We start from the raw sequence: 15,001 nt of genomic DNA, 5'->3' as shown, positions 1-15,001 counted from the left end.
TGTACATTATATTTATTCATTGCACACAGACTGATGCATTCAAATGTTTATTTCATTTAATTTTGATGATTTGAAGTGGCAACAAATGAAAATCCAAAATTCCGTGTGTCACAAAATTAGAATATTACTTAAGGCTAATACAAAAAAGGGATTTTTAGAAATGTTGGCCAACTGAAAAGTATGAAAATGAAAAATATGAGCATGTACAATACTCAATACTTGGTTGGAGCTCCTTTTGCCTCAATTACTGCGTTAATGCGGCGTGGCATGGAGTCGATGAGTTTCTGGCACTGCTCAGGTGTTATGAGAGCCCAGGTTGCTCTGATAGTGGCCTTCAACTCTTCTGCGTTTTTGGGTCTGGCATTCTGCATCTTCCTTTTCACAATACCCCACAGATTTTCTATGGGGCTAAGGTCAGGGGAGTTGGCGGGCCAATTTAGAACAGAAATACCATGGTCCGTAAACCAGGCACGGGTAGATTTTGCGCTGTGTGCAGGCGCCAAGTCCTGTTGGAACTTGAAATCTCCATCTCCATAGAGCAGGTCAGCAGCAGGAAGCATGAAGTGCTCTAAAACTTGCTGGTAGACGGCTGTGTTGACCCTGGATCTCAGGAAACAGAGTGGACCGACACCAGCAGATGACATGGCACCCCAAACCATCACTGATGGTGGAAACTTTACACTAGACTTCAGGCAACGTGGATCCTGTGCCTCTCCTGTCTTCCTCCAGACTCTGGGACCTCGATTTCCAAAGGAAATGCAAAATTTGCATGGTTGGGTGATGGTTTGGGGTGCCATGTCATCTGCTGGTGTCGGTCCACTCTGTTTCCTGAGATCCAGGGTCAACGCAGCCGTCTACCAGCAAGTTTTAGAGCACTTCATGCTTCCTGCTGCTGACCTGCTCTATGGAGATGGAGATTTCAAGTTCCAACAGGACTTGACGCCTGCACACAGCGCAAAATCTACCCGTGCCTGGTTTACGGACCATGGTATTTCTGTTCTAAATTGGCCCGCCAACTCCCCTGACCTTAGCCCCATAGAAAATCTGTGGGGTATTGTGAAAAGGAGAATGCCAGACCCAAAAACGCAGAAGAGTTGAAGGCCACTATCAGAGCAACCTGGGCTCTCATAACACCTGAGCAGTGCCAGAAACTCATCGACTCCATGCCACGCCGCATTAACGCAGTAATTGAGGCAAAAGGAGCTCCAACCAAGTATTGAGTATTGTACATGCTCATATTTTTCATTTTCATACTTTTCAGTTGGCCAACATTTCTAAAAATCCCTTTTTTGTATTAGCCTTAAGTAATATTCTAATTTTGTGACACACGGAATTTTGGATTTTCATTTGTTGCCACTTCAAATCCATCCATCCCATCCATTTTCTACCGCTTATTCCCTTTGGGGTCGCGGGGGGCGCTGGAGCCTATCTCAGCTACAATCGGGCGGAAGGCGGGGTACACCCTGGACAAGTTGCCACCTCATCGCAGGGCCAACACAGATAGACAGACAACATTCACACTCTCATCCACACACTAAGGCCAATTTAGTGTTGCCAATCAACTTATCCCCAGGTGCATGTCTTTGCCACTTCAAATCATCAAAATTAAATGAAATAAACATTTGAATGCATCAGTCTGTGTGCAATGAATAAATATAATGTACAAGTTACACCTTTTGAATGCAATTACTGAAATAAATCAAGTTTTTCAAAATATTCTAATTTACTGGCTTTTACCTGTATATATGGCAAGAAATATGTCAATACTGAATAAAGCAAAATATGTTCTCCACCAAAAATCACTCCATATTCTCTACGACTCACTAATAATACATCATGTTGGCTATCTAGAACAGTGGTTCTTAACCTTGTTGGAGGTATCGAACCCCACCGGTTTCATATGCGCATTCACCGAACCCTTCCTTAGTGAAAAATAAAATGTTTTATTTTTTTCAAATTCAAGACAAAGTTACATGTTTTTTACTGGTGCACAAAATGAACCGTGCATGAACATCACCTTGTTCAAAGAACAAAACCAACACAGTGCATGAACTCACAACAAATTACACATCTGCAAATCAGTGCTGTTGCCGTATCCATAACACGCCGATAGGGAGAAGTTTTTATTTACACGATGAGTCGGGTGTGTCTTGACCTCCGCGGCGGAGGCAACGCCGAACCCCTGAGGCTGACTCACCGAACCCCTAAGGTTAATTCGAACCCAGGTTAAGAACCACTGATTTAGAACATTCAAACCCTTTAGTTACTGAATCAAAATTATTGAAATTCAATGATCCAGTGCATTTCCAAACAGTTAAAATTATGTACAAAGCAAAATGAGGGGTAATAAGTTATTTATTTTGGTCATTCTATGTATTTTGTTTACGTTTATTGCGCCTTCGGGAGCGTGTTATATGCTTGCTAACACTGCAGGAATGTAGCAGCAGAGTGCGACAAATACAGCTGCAAAATTATACTTTGACAAAATAAAAGCATGTTTTATTGTAAGTTCATGAGATGGGGTATGTTTAGACCTATATATAGACGTATTATTGTGGTTTAACGTCAAAACAACTGCAATCGCATGAGTTGGGGCACGGCCGCACATGTCCCTGGTAGCAAAATGGCGCCTGTTGTTTAGTTGGCCATAGTCTTTTTATACACGACTCTGGTTTTTAGAGTGTGATATTGCCATCTAGTGGCATTTTATAGGTATTACTGGAGTTAATTAACAGTTCTACGTCAGGCTGTGGTACTGATAGTACTATAATTTTAGAAATTGATCGTCAACACTGACTGTTACAATTACCGGTACCATCTTCTTGCTAAAATGTATTACTATTTGTGTTGTCAAATGATTAATTTTTAAACTAGATTAATTACACTTTTGCATTTTGATCAATCACGACTGATCGCAGTAAATTACCTGCGTGAGTAATTTGAATTAGATTTAAAAAAGATCTCAATAGTTTGACACAAATGCCATTTTATTGTCACAATGTCATACACAAACACTTTTACAGTGCATTTCTTGAATGCACATCATTGATTTTTTTATATGCATGGACCTGCTCTGCCTTTCCAGTAACCGTCTGCAATAAAGGTAAAAGAACATGTGCGCTCAAAATGAATTATACATGACTAATGTGATAATGTTTTGTGATTAATTGCATGAGTTAATGTGTTAATTTTGACAACCTTTATTAGTATATTACATTTATATGAAATGAATAGTACTGCTTAGGTTGCAGTAGTTGTATGATTATCATGACATGTTCCTTCTCTGCCATTACTAGTACCCTTCTGTGGTGACATTACAAAAAAGCCAAATAAAAAAACCCACTTGCGAAGTTTGTCCCTGAAGTCTCAAGGAGATTTGCTTCCGTGACATCACACGGAATAATGCTTTGAAATCCAAGTTGTGTCAGACTTTTGAGGCCCATTTGCACAGAAGATTTGAGATGTACAACATTTTGAGGTTCCATGTAAGAATTTTTATTCTAGCTCTTTTGAAACACCCTATTTAAAATTCTAACCGAATAAAAAAGCTGCATTAGGCTTTTTTTTTGATAGCACAGCAGCAACTGAGCTGATAATAAATTGATGGTAGGGTTGTCCCAATACCAATATTTTGGCACCGGTATCAGTACCAAAATGTATTTAGATACTTTTCTAAATAAAGGGGACCACAAAAAATAAGTTTCTTATTGCAATCGAACAACAATTTTGTCCTTAAATAAAATAGTGAACATACTAGACAACTTGTCTTTTAGTATTAAGTAAGCAAAACAAAGGCTCCTAATTTGGTTGCTGAAATATGCAGTAACATATTGTGTCATTTGTCATTTTATTATTTTTTTAAATTATGAGGGACAAGCGGTAGAAAATGGATTTTTAATCTACTTGTTTATTTACTGTTAATATCTACTTATTTTCTGTTTTAACATGTTGTGTCCACATTTCTGTTCAAATGTAATAAACACTTATTCTTCTGTTGTTTGGTTGCTTTGTATTAGTTTTGGATGATACCAAAAATGTGGGTGGCGATCCAATACCAAGTAGTTACAGGATCATACATTGGTCATATTTAAAGTCCTCATGTGTCTAGGGACATATTTCCTGAGTTTATCAACATAATAAAAAAAAGGAAAAAAGATTTTGTGATGATAAAAAAATATTGATGTAATCATTGTAGTATCCACTAGATACGCTCTTGTATTTGGTATCATTACAGTGGATGGTGGCATTTGTTTACATTGAGGAGCGCCAGCTCGTTGTCAGCGGTGAGCTATTGTATCCTCTTACGGTGTGTAGTGAAGCATGTTTAGCTATTCCTCGTCCTGCAGGGATGATACTTGTAAGAAACGTACTTTATTTGTCGCCATGGAGGCGAGGATTAGTAATTTAGAAGTAGATAAAACACTGCCGAGTGTGGATGGACGTTAGCCGCTAGCTAGCCATGTTTTAAAGCACCTCTTGCTTTCAGTGTTATATCTTCACCTTTATCATTAATTTTAAGCCAAATTGTGTACATTCTCCCTTTTTATGTCTACACAACATGTCTGCTTGTAAGTACTCTGTGTGTGTGCGTTGTCGAACATGCTCCTCTGCTCGTAAAACCAGCAATGTCGCGCTGTCATGCCCGTAAAAAAAAAAAAAAAAAAGGGAACCGGTATTTTTCAGGGGCAGGAAATTACCGTTTTTCATTCTTTATTACCACGGTACTTTATTAGTACCAGTAAACCGTACAACCCTAATTGATAAGAACACTGCATCAATAATGAATGCTGTAAACCAGGGGTGCCCAAATTGAGGCCCATGGGCCAAACGAAACAACAAAGGGTGGCTTCTCAAAATGTTATACATATTTATACTCTTTTAAGATCCCACAATCATTGATGGCATGTCCGCGAGGCTTACAAGTTGCCATCTATCGAACCTGATGATTTCCACTACCTTAAATAATGGTGGGATTAAACTACTGAAATCGCTGAGTTTAGCCCATGGTCCACGGGCACATTTTCACTTTGGTACTTCGAAGCAAAATGTTTGGGCACCCCTGCTGGAAACATAAACAAACATCTGATGCTGTTTAGGCTTAAACTTGGAAGAATACATTTTTTTACATCACATATTGGCACGGCGCATCGTCATCACGTAGTGACATTGTGGTTTTACAACCAGAGGAGCATGTTCGGCAGCGCACAATCACGGAGTACTTACAAGCAGACACAGTGTGTAGACAGAAAATGGAGAATGGATGCATTTTGGCTTAAAAACTAAAGATAAAGGTACAACACTGAAACGCCGTCAGGAAGAGGTGCTTTAAAACATGGCTGGTTAGCGGCTAATGTCCATCCGCAATCGGCAGTGTTTTAGCTACTTCTAAATCACTAATCCTCGCCTCCATGGCAACAAATAAAATGAGTTTTTACAAGTATCATCCCTGCAGGATGAGGAATAGCTAAATATGCTTCACTACACACCGTAGGAGGATACAATAGCTCATCGGCGTCACAATGTAAAAAAAATGCCATGAGTGGATTTACACCTGACATCCACTGTAATGATACCAAGTACTATAGCGTATCTAGTTGATACTACTATGATTACATCAATATTTTTTATCGTTTTTTTCTTTTTTTAATTCATATTATATTCATAAACTCAGGAAATACGTCCCTGGACACACGAGAACTTAAATTATGACCAATGTATGACGCTGTAAAGACTTGGTATCGGATCGATACCTACATTTGTGGTATCATCCAAAACTAATGTAAAGTATCCAAACAACAGAAGAATATGTGTTTATTCCATTTTAACAGAAGTGTAGATAAAACATGTTGAAACGGAAAATAAGCAGATATTAACAGTAAATCACTAATCCTCGCCCGGCCAGGCACAGCCCGCACCACCCGCGGTCGGAACCAGTGGGGTCGGGTGCGCTGCCAAGTGGATGGCAGTGAAAGTGGAAGCTCCAGACGGACCAATTCGGGGCAGCAGAGGCTGACTTTTGGGACGTTTAACGTCTCTACGCTGGTGGGGAAGGAGCCTGAGCTGGTGCGGGAGGTGAAGCGCTTAAGAAGACTTAAGAGGAGCATGATAAGCATGATGACACAAAAACCTGTTCTGTCATCCTAACAGCAGTGTTAGGAAAGAGACACAGTGCCCACAGCGGGGAACAAAGAGCATAATGATGTTTTAGTAGCATAATAAATTCTCCATCTTTGAGCTCTCAGGCGTCTGCGCTCGCTCGTTATTGGCCGAAAAAAAAGTCTCCTTCAGCGCAGTTCGTTTTTACTGGTAATGTTGTTAATGTGATGAGATCAAACAGGCTGGTAAGCAAACCACATTCAAATGTCTTTCGTCTGGGAGACAGCAGGCCGGTAATGGAGGAAGTGGAAGAGACAGTGTAGGAGCTTATTGGAACCACAAGTACCATATTTTCCTCACCATAGGGCGCACCGGATTATAAGGCGCACTGCCGATGACTGTGTCTAGTCAGGTCTATTTTCATACAAAAGGCGCACCGGATTATAAAGCGCATTAAAGGGGTCATATTATTATTTTTTTTTTCAAAATGGAGACACTTCCTTGTGGTCTACATAACATGTAATGGTGGTTCTTTGGTCAAAATGTTGCATACATTATGTTTTACAGATCATCTTCAAGTAACTTTCTGACAGTCGCTTCAGGATGCGCTGTTTTGTGGGCAGTCTTATTTACGTGACTCACCTTCGACAGCGTCTTCTCCCCGTCATCTTTGTTGTAGCGGTGTAGCATGCAAGGACGGGACTGGAAGAAGTGTCAAAAGATGGAGCTAACTGTTTTAATGACATTCAGACTTTACTTAAATCAATAACAGAGCAGCATCTCCTCATCCGTGGCTCACTAGTGCAATACCAACGACGGGAATGTATCCTGTGAAAAAACGTCCGACCGGAACTCTCTAATAACTAAAGTTCCTTGGGTGAATAATGTAAACTCACTACACCGGCATGTTTTAGCGCTTTCATGGCGAGTTTACTGACAGATACAAGAAAGAAGTTTACACTACCTTATTTTCGAAATGGCAACAGGGGAGGATGAATGTCCCATCAACAAAAAGATAGAGAAAAAGAAGAAGCTTATCGACTACGCAGTCGCCACGGACTACAAAGGCAGACGCGCGCACATTTTTAGGACTTATGCAGATCCCAAATACAGATCAGCAGGTACCAGAAGGTAAGAAAAGTTGCTTTTGCATAATATTACAAAACAAAATACCAGATAATATGTCTTACCTTAAACACACACCATAATAATACTTGTATGTTGAAGCGCAGTACAATCCATCAAGTGGTGCAGCTTCATAGCTTACCAAAGTCGTACTTAAACATTTTGATAGATTTTTGAGCTTTGTGTGTAATGTTCTATATGGAATGTAACATATAGAACATATACAATGTTGGTGTTGTTTACTTGAGTCATATTGCAGTCTACATGTATCTCTTATGTGTGACTGCCATCTACTGGTCACACTTATAATTTCTCCATGTACCAAATAAAATAGCTTCGAGGTTAGTAAGCACAACCAGAATTATTCTGTACATTAGGCGCACTATAAGGCGCACTGTTGAGTTTTGAGAAAATGAAAGGATTTTAAGTGCGCCTTATAGTCCAAAAATACGGTAAAATAAAGTAAATGACTCACCTTTTAAGGTACCTGACATACACATAATGCAGAGGAAACAGGAAGGTATCCACATATTTTCAGTGTTCAGCTGTATGATAGAGCAGGTCTCCAAATTTTACTATGAGAGCTATTTTGACAAAAAGAAGGGTGAGATGTTTACGTTTTACTAATATGAAAAGTAACATTTCATTTGTGCTTCAATTATGAATAAGATCTCCACTCAAACAGTGTGGTTATTGTCTTCATGCTATATTGTGTTAATTTGTCATTAAACAGAAGCATAATGTCAGACTTGAACACCTCTAAAAAGCAACTTTGATGATTTACTGTATTGTAGTGTCACTATCATGAAGCTGGACACATTATATGTTTATGTTCAGCAACTAGAGAGCAGAATTGTAGAGTGACACTTGGGTTAGCATGTACCTCATTGACGTGATAGACACATGTAGCTTCCCCGTTGGAAAAAAACGATCTCCAAACTTCCCCAATCGTATCTTTTTTAGAGAAAAACTATCACTGTGGTAAAAGTCACATTTGAAGTCTGATTACCAGAATAGGCGGCTCATTTAAGCTAGCTAGCAGGTTGCCGCCACGCTAAGGGAGTGACAGCAGCCAAGGCAAAACTAACAAATGCCAGAAAAGTCGAGCGGCAATGAGTTTGATCGGTAAGCGATCAGTGACGCTTGCATCCATTGGCGTACCCTGTAGAAGGCTTGTGAGGCTATTGTTGTTTGAAATAATCTATTGATATTTTACTAACTATTTTTCATTTTCACGGTAATAAAAATACGACACAAAGTGAGTCCCTTGACAGCTCAGTACGGAACACGTACTTTTATTTCTAAATACGGGACGATTCCGTTTTTCAAGGGACGGTTGGTTGGCAACCCAACAGCTAACATGCAAAAACGAAGTATAAGAATAAGAAAATAACCATTAAATTAATTTCAAGAAAAAACAAAAAAGAAGAGGAGTTGGCAAGAAAAATAGTTAGCAGGTAAGCTATCACCTAGATTTAGCTTCTTATTCTGTGTATTATCTGTCAGTGTGGGCACTTTACTGCCTCCCGCAGATCAGTTTGGGTACTACGTCAGGTCGCTAAAACACTATGTATTTTTTCTTTTTCTTTTATTGAACATTGGTTGATTGATTGATTGAGAAGTTTATAGACATCTTAAAGAATTTAATCCATGCAATGCTTTAAAAAAGTAAATGGATGGCACAGAAAGCCAAAAGGCTTGTTTCGATCGTGGTCCATTAAATATTCATCACATTTGATACATTCAATAATAAAATATATGTATATATGTATATAAAAAATTACGTAAAAAACAGTATACATGTCAGGTGATTTGAAAAGCAATATATACCAAAAATGGGGGTATACACTATGTACATGAACAATGTACATACAAACATATATTCTCAATGTACATTAAAAACCAAGGCACTTTCAACAAATCTCAACCATTTCAATCATCCATCAGGTTGAGCAAAACTGTCTTTCGCAAAACATGTAAAGAAAAGCAAACTAAAGCAAATACAAATAGAATATAAAATAATAGGGATGTCCGATAATGGCTTTTTGCCGATATTCCGATATTGTCCAACTCTTTAATTACCGATACTGATATCAACCGATATATACAGTCGTGGAATTAACACATTGTTATGCCTAATTTGGACAACCAGGTATGGTGAAGATAAGGTACTTTTAAAAAATTTAATAAAATAAAATAAGATAAATAAATTAAAAACATTTTCTTGAATAAAAAATAAAGTAAAACAATATAAAAACAGTTACATTGAAACTAGTAATTAATGAAAATTAGTAAAATTAACTGTTATAGGTTAGTACTATTAGTGGACCAGCAGCACACACAATCACGTGTGCTTACGGATTCCAGCCCTTGCAGACTGTATTGATATATATTGACAGATCTGTTGTGTAGGACGTTACAATCCCCTAATGCATTTTTGAGACACCTATGCGACTTTGTGGGATGGTCAAGTGAGTGAAGGCATCCTCTGGGTTATATATATACATATAATGTAGGAACCAGAATATTAGTAACAGGAAGACACAACCCTTTTGTGTGAATGAGTGTAAATGGGGGAGGAAGGTTTTTTGGGTTGGTGCACTAATTGTAAGTGTATCTTGTGTTTTTTATGTTGATTTAGTAAAAAAAAACCACAAAAAAAACCAATACCGATAATAAAAAAACTGATACCGATAATTTCCGATATTACATTTTAACGCATTTATCGTCCGATAATATCGGCAGGCCGATATTATCGGACATCTCTATAAAATAATAATAATAAATAATAATACAAAAATAGGATAAGATTCAAAATTCAAACAGACAAAAAAAGGCTCATCTAAATCTATTTAAATTTCTGCAATAACTAAATCAATTTAAGGGCTTTCGTATTTTTAATCATTTTACAAGATTTAATTGATCATTTTAAATTATTAAGCCAATTACAAAATGTAGGTTTTACTTTAATAAAACGACATGTATGTAGAAACATTTTTGCTTGGAGCATAATAATGTTGACGAACATTTCCATGTTACAATCATTTATAAATATGCCAAATGTGATCTCTTCTACAGAGAATGGGGACATCTCCACACCCTTGTCTCTCAGCCAATCTCTGATCTCCTCCCAAAACACATGTACACTCTCACATTTCACAAACAGATGACTGACATCCTCTACAGCTCCACAGATATAACAGCCGTCAACCTCCATGTTACATTTACATTTAAAAATAATCCTTTGAAGGGTATTTTCCATTAGTACTTTTAAATTGTATTTCTTTAATTTTGAGAAGAATTGGGTATGTAATATATTTTGTTCTTATTTTCCTTAGCTCAACTTTTGTAACTTCCTTTAGGATATATTGTCTATGATTTGTGCCCAGAAAATACTCTTTGCAATGTTTTATTGTTGAGGGTTTGTCACTTTTCAAAGATCTGCCACGACTAAAAATTGCACCCTGGTGAAAATGGGTCAAGTAGGGGCCCCGCGAGTCAGAGTCATTTTAAAAACAGCTAACGCCACCTACACACGCACTATTTTATATGCTCAATTACATACTGATTTACCTTGGCAGTTAACATTCAGGTCATGTGTGGATGAGCCAGTGTGCGTGTGCGTGCGTGCGTGTGTGTGTCTAATGAGCTCATGTGCAGCATCTGTGCTCTGTGTCCAACTCTGCCTCCTTGGTCATTCCTTGATGCAGTATGTGTGTATGCTAAGCTAAACAAACACACACAAAACAAAGTGAATTGAAAACAGGAAGCTCCTGTGTCTATTAGCCTTTCTTTGCAAGCATGTCCAGAACACTAACACACAGGCAGATTTATTATGCACATTAGCATCACCACAGAATCCAATGGAGAACAATCAGTGCAGGCTGCCCTCAAATTTGCTGTTTTATTGTCGCTAAAATGTCAGATGGTTTACTATCTCCTACTATGTACTCCTGCCCACACATGCTGTAGCACTATTGCTTTAAATAGAAGAGAGATCAAGTATGACAGTGGACTAAATTATCTTACATACAGATAATGGTACATATATTTTCTGCAAACTCTAATAAAGCTCCAAAATAAGTAACACAGAGTGCACGAATGTTGTGTTCATTTACGTTATTAATGTTTAACAGTGTTTCCTTGCATACAGCAGTCAATTTGTGGTGGTGGAAGGTGTCTCGTCGTCTAATTTGCTTAATTTGCTTTTGGTGTGCAGTATAGGCTAAAAGTTTGGACACACCTTCTCATTCACAAAACAACTGATGGTCTCAACCCCACTGATAAAGCAAGAGATTCCACTAATCAACCCTGATAAGGGACACCTGTGAAGTGAAAACCATTTCAGGTGACTACTTCTTGAAGCTCATGGAGAGAATGCCAAGAGTGTGCAAAGCAGTAATCAGAGCAAAGGGTGGCTATTTTGAAGAAACTACAATATAAAACATGTTTTCAAGAACGCCTTCATTCAATTCAAGAATTCGATTCAAGAACTCCTTCATTCCACACTCCATCCAGCAATAGATGATATCTGTCTATTACCTGACCGCTTCTATGTTAGCTACTTCTCTTTGTTTATAATGTATATTTTCTGCTGGATCTACTCTCTATTTAATGCTGCTTTTTGTTTTTTTTGTTTTTGTGTTTTTGCTGCAGCTGTTACATATACTGTAGTATTGTACATGGTAATTGGGATTTGTTATATATAGTATATATTATATAAAAATATAATATATTATATATATATATATATATATATATATATATATATATATATATATAATTTTATTTTTTTAATTTTTTATTTTTTTGTTTAATATATATATATATATATATATATATATACATATATAGTGTTGCCAACTGTCCCGTATTACCCGTGACGTCCCTTGTGGATCATTAAAGTTTGTCTAAGTATACGTCTAAGTTTTCAGTTTTCACCTTTTTGTGTTAAGTGCATAACTCCACATGTGTTCAGTCATAGTTTTGATGCCTTCAGTGAAAATATAGAAAACACCTTGAATAAGACGGTGTGTCCAAACTTTGGGCCTGTACTGTGTGTGCATGTTATTGTAATGAACACTGTAGGAGAGAAGAATAATGTTGTAGGAGAGACAAAACTGGAGGAAAATCATGAAACGAAAAACTAATCTGTTTACAAAAACAAATTAACTTTCTTTGGTCACTTCTTTTTGTCATTTTCTAATGTTACAAACAAGATGGAGTGCTTGTAGATGGGGGAGGGTGTACAGCAGCACCTGCTGCTCGTTGAGAAGAGCTATATGCACTTTCATGTCAGAGAAAAGTCGCCTGATTGGTTGCTATAGTCACGTTTTTGAAAGAGTATGTAGAGGGGTCTGAATACTAACAAAATATGGTGACAAAGACGCTTAATTAGCAACACTGACCCCTCCTACTATGTCTTGTTATTCTCTGGCAAACCAGGTGCGTATGAGGTGTTTTTGGGATTTGTTATATATTGTATATATTATGTACCCCAGGAGAGAAAAAACCCTGTCATCACACTATCCCTCCAAAATAGAAGTTTGTCATTACTTCAATCCAGATTGCCTTATTACTTCTTCATTATTTTCTAATCCTATCCCAGCAGAGAGTAATGGAGTAAAGAATTAATTAGGTGAGCTGTTGAGTTCCTTTGCTGCAGGTGCTGGTTGGTCTATTTCACTGTCATTGCCTCACGCTGCCTCCTGACAATTCAGGTTAATGTGACTTTACTCCCGTTTTAACATTGTTTCATCATCCATACTTTTTACAAACAAACGGTAATTATTTAGAATGTAACACATAAATGACCCTAATCCTATCCCAGCTGCAAGGGGGTCACAGGAAGTAGGGAAGGCGATAGAGGGGACCAGGGGTGCCGAAAAGGGGGGGTAAAGGAGACGGATTCTAGGGGCCCATGATGGAGGGGGGCCCAGAGAGGCCCCTAATGATGATGAAATTATAATACAGAAAAAATAGTGACACTGTGTTGGGGGCCCTGTAAAGATTATTTTCATGGGGCCCAAAATCCCTAGCGGCACCCCTGGAGGGGACACACTTGAAATGTTTTTTGGGGGGGGGGGGGGGGGGGGGGGGGGGGGGGGACCAAAAATTAGGTTCAACATTGAGCTTAGTGAGTAAGTTACTTTTTTCTTTATACACACAAAGGAGGTTTCATGTTTTGGATTTTTTTAACTTTGACCAGGATGGCTCATCTGTGGAGGATCTTTGTGACCTCTGCCTAAGTGGGGGGAAAAACAGCTACAAAAACAGCTAACTCACGCATACTGTACGCCAGGGGTGCCCTAAACGTTGATGGCGAGCTAGGGGTCGAAGGTGAAGGGTGTGTCAGTCCATCGCCAGCCAGGCATTAAAAAAATAGACCTAAAAATTAGCAAACATCAATCTTCACCAACACGTCACTTTCGTCACTTGATTGACATTCACGGCACCCGAGGGTCTTGTGAGACGACGCTGGCTGCTGCCAGATCATTATTAAGAAAAAATGACCGACAGGAAGGCGAGAAACACTTTTTATTTCAACAGACTCTCGCGCCGTACCTGCTGTCAAAACTCTAAAGACCGACTGCACAGTTCCTGTCTTCACAATAAAAGCGCTGCTTCATCCTGCCTGCGCTAACAAAATAAGAGTCTCAGACAGCTGGCGTGCACAAGCTAGCAAGCTACGGAGTTTGCCGCCAATGTATTTCTTGTAAAGTGTATTAAAAGGAGTATGGAAGCTGGACAAATAAGATGGCAAAAAGCAAGCACTTTCATGTGGTATTGGACAGAAAGGAGGACTTTTTTTCTCCTTCATTTGAAAATGTGGACGTTATCATCACTACTGTCTGATTCCAATCAATGCAAGTTAAGTTAAAGTTAAAGTACCAATTGTTGTCACACACACACTAGGTGTGGCGAAATTATTCTCTGCATTTGACCCATCACCCTTGATCATCCCCTGGGAGGTGAGGGGAGCAGTGGGCAGCAGTGGGCAGCAGTGGGCAGCAGCGGTGGTTTTTTGGTGATTCATCAGAATCAGGTAATACACCAACTTATATTCTTGTCTTCATGAAAGAAAGGAATCTATATGTGCTAAACATGCTTGTATTATCATTAAACACCTTTAACTTTTTAACAAAAACCTCTTTTTCATAAATAAACAAATATAAATGATATATATGAATGAGGTAGATCCCCTCCACTTGGTCAATTGAAAAGTAGCTCACCTGCAGAAAAAGTGTGCGCACCCCTGCTGTATGCAATCTTTGCAACTTTATTAGACCCAAATTAAAAAATAAATTTCCTCCACCAAGACCTACAAAATGTGTTTTTGTATTTTTTCTTCCAATGTAAATTTTAATGACAGACTAAATATATATATAATTTTTTTTGACAAAACAGTTAACAAAAATGCAATACAATATAAAATAAAATTCCCTCTCCCCGCATTTTACATGATAGGGCTATAAATAAGAAATTCATGATATCGGATTGTGCAAATAAAAATGGAGATAGAATGTGTTTATAGATCAATTACAACAGGGGTGTCAAACTCATTTTAGCTCAGGGGCCGCATGGAGGAAAATGTGTGCACACGCGGGCCAGACTATTAAAATCATGGCATTAAAAATAAAAAATAAAAACAACTTCAGATTGTTTTCTTTGTCTTACTTTGGCCAAAAATAGAACAAACACATTCTGAAAATATTACAATAAAAATATAGAAAACAATACTGCAGCGGTAAAGTTTAGATCCATGAAGGAAAGAAGAAAG

General features: G+C 38.2%; 1 protein-coding gene across 2 annotated transcripts in view; it reads right to left on the bottom strand.

Moving 5' to 3' along the window:
* LOC133618926 (neurocan core protein-like) overlaps nt 1-8,268 on the bottom strand; it is a 115,656-nt gene extending 107,388 nt beyond the window's left edge. For both annotated transcript variants that reach the window (XM_061979768.2, XM_061979770.2), the window contains exon 1: nt 8,105-8,268. The gene's annotated coding sequence lies outside the window, so the exon portion shown is untranslated. The remainder of the gene's footprint in view (nt 1-8,104) is intronic.
* Between the last annotated feature and the right edge of the window lie 6,733 nt (nt 8,269-15,001).

Source organism: Nerophis lumbriciformis, linkage group LG19 (assembly GCF_033978685.3).
Source record: "Nerophis lumbriciformis linkage group LG19, RoL_Nlum_v2.1, whole genome shotgun sequence".
NCBI classification, from domain to species: Eukaryota; Metazoa; Chordata; class Actinopteri; order Syngnathiformes; family Syngnathidae; genus Nerophis; species Nerophis lumbriciformis.
The sequence above is the reverse complement of the archived record's forward strand: the minus strand, read 5'-3'. Positions and strand labels throughout refer to the sequence as shown.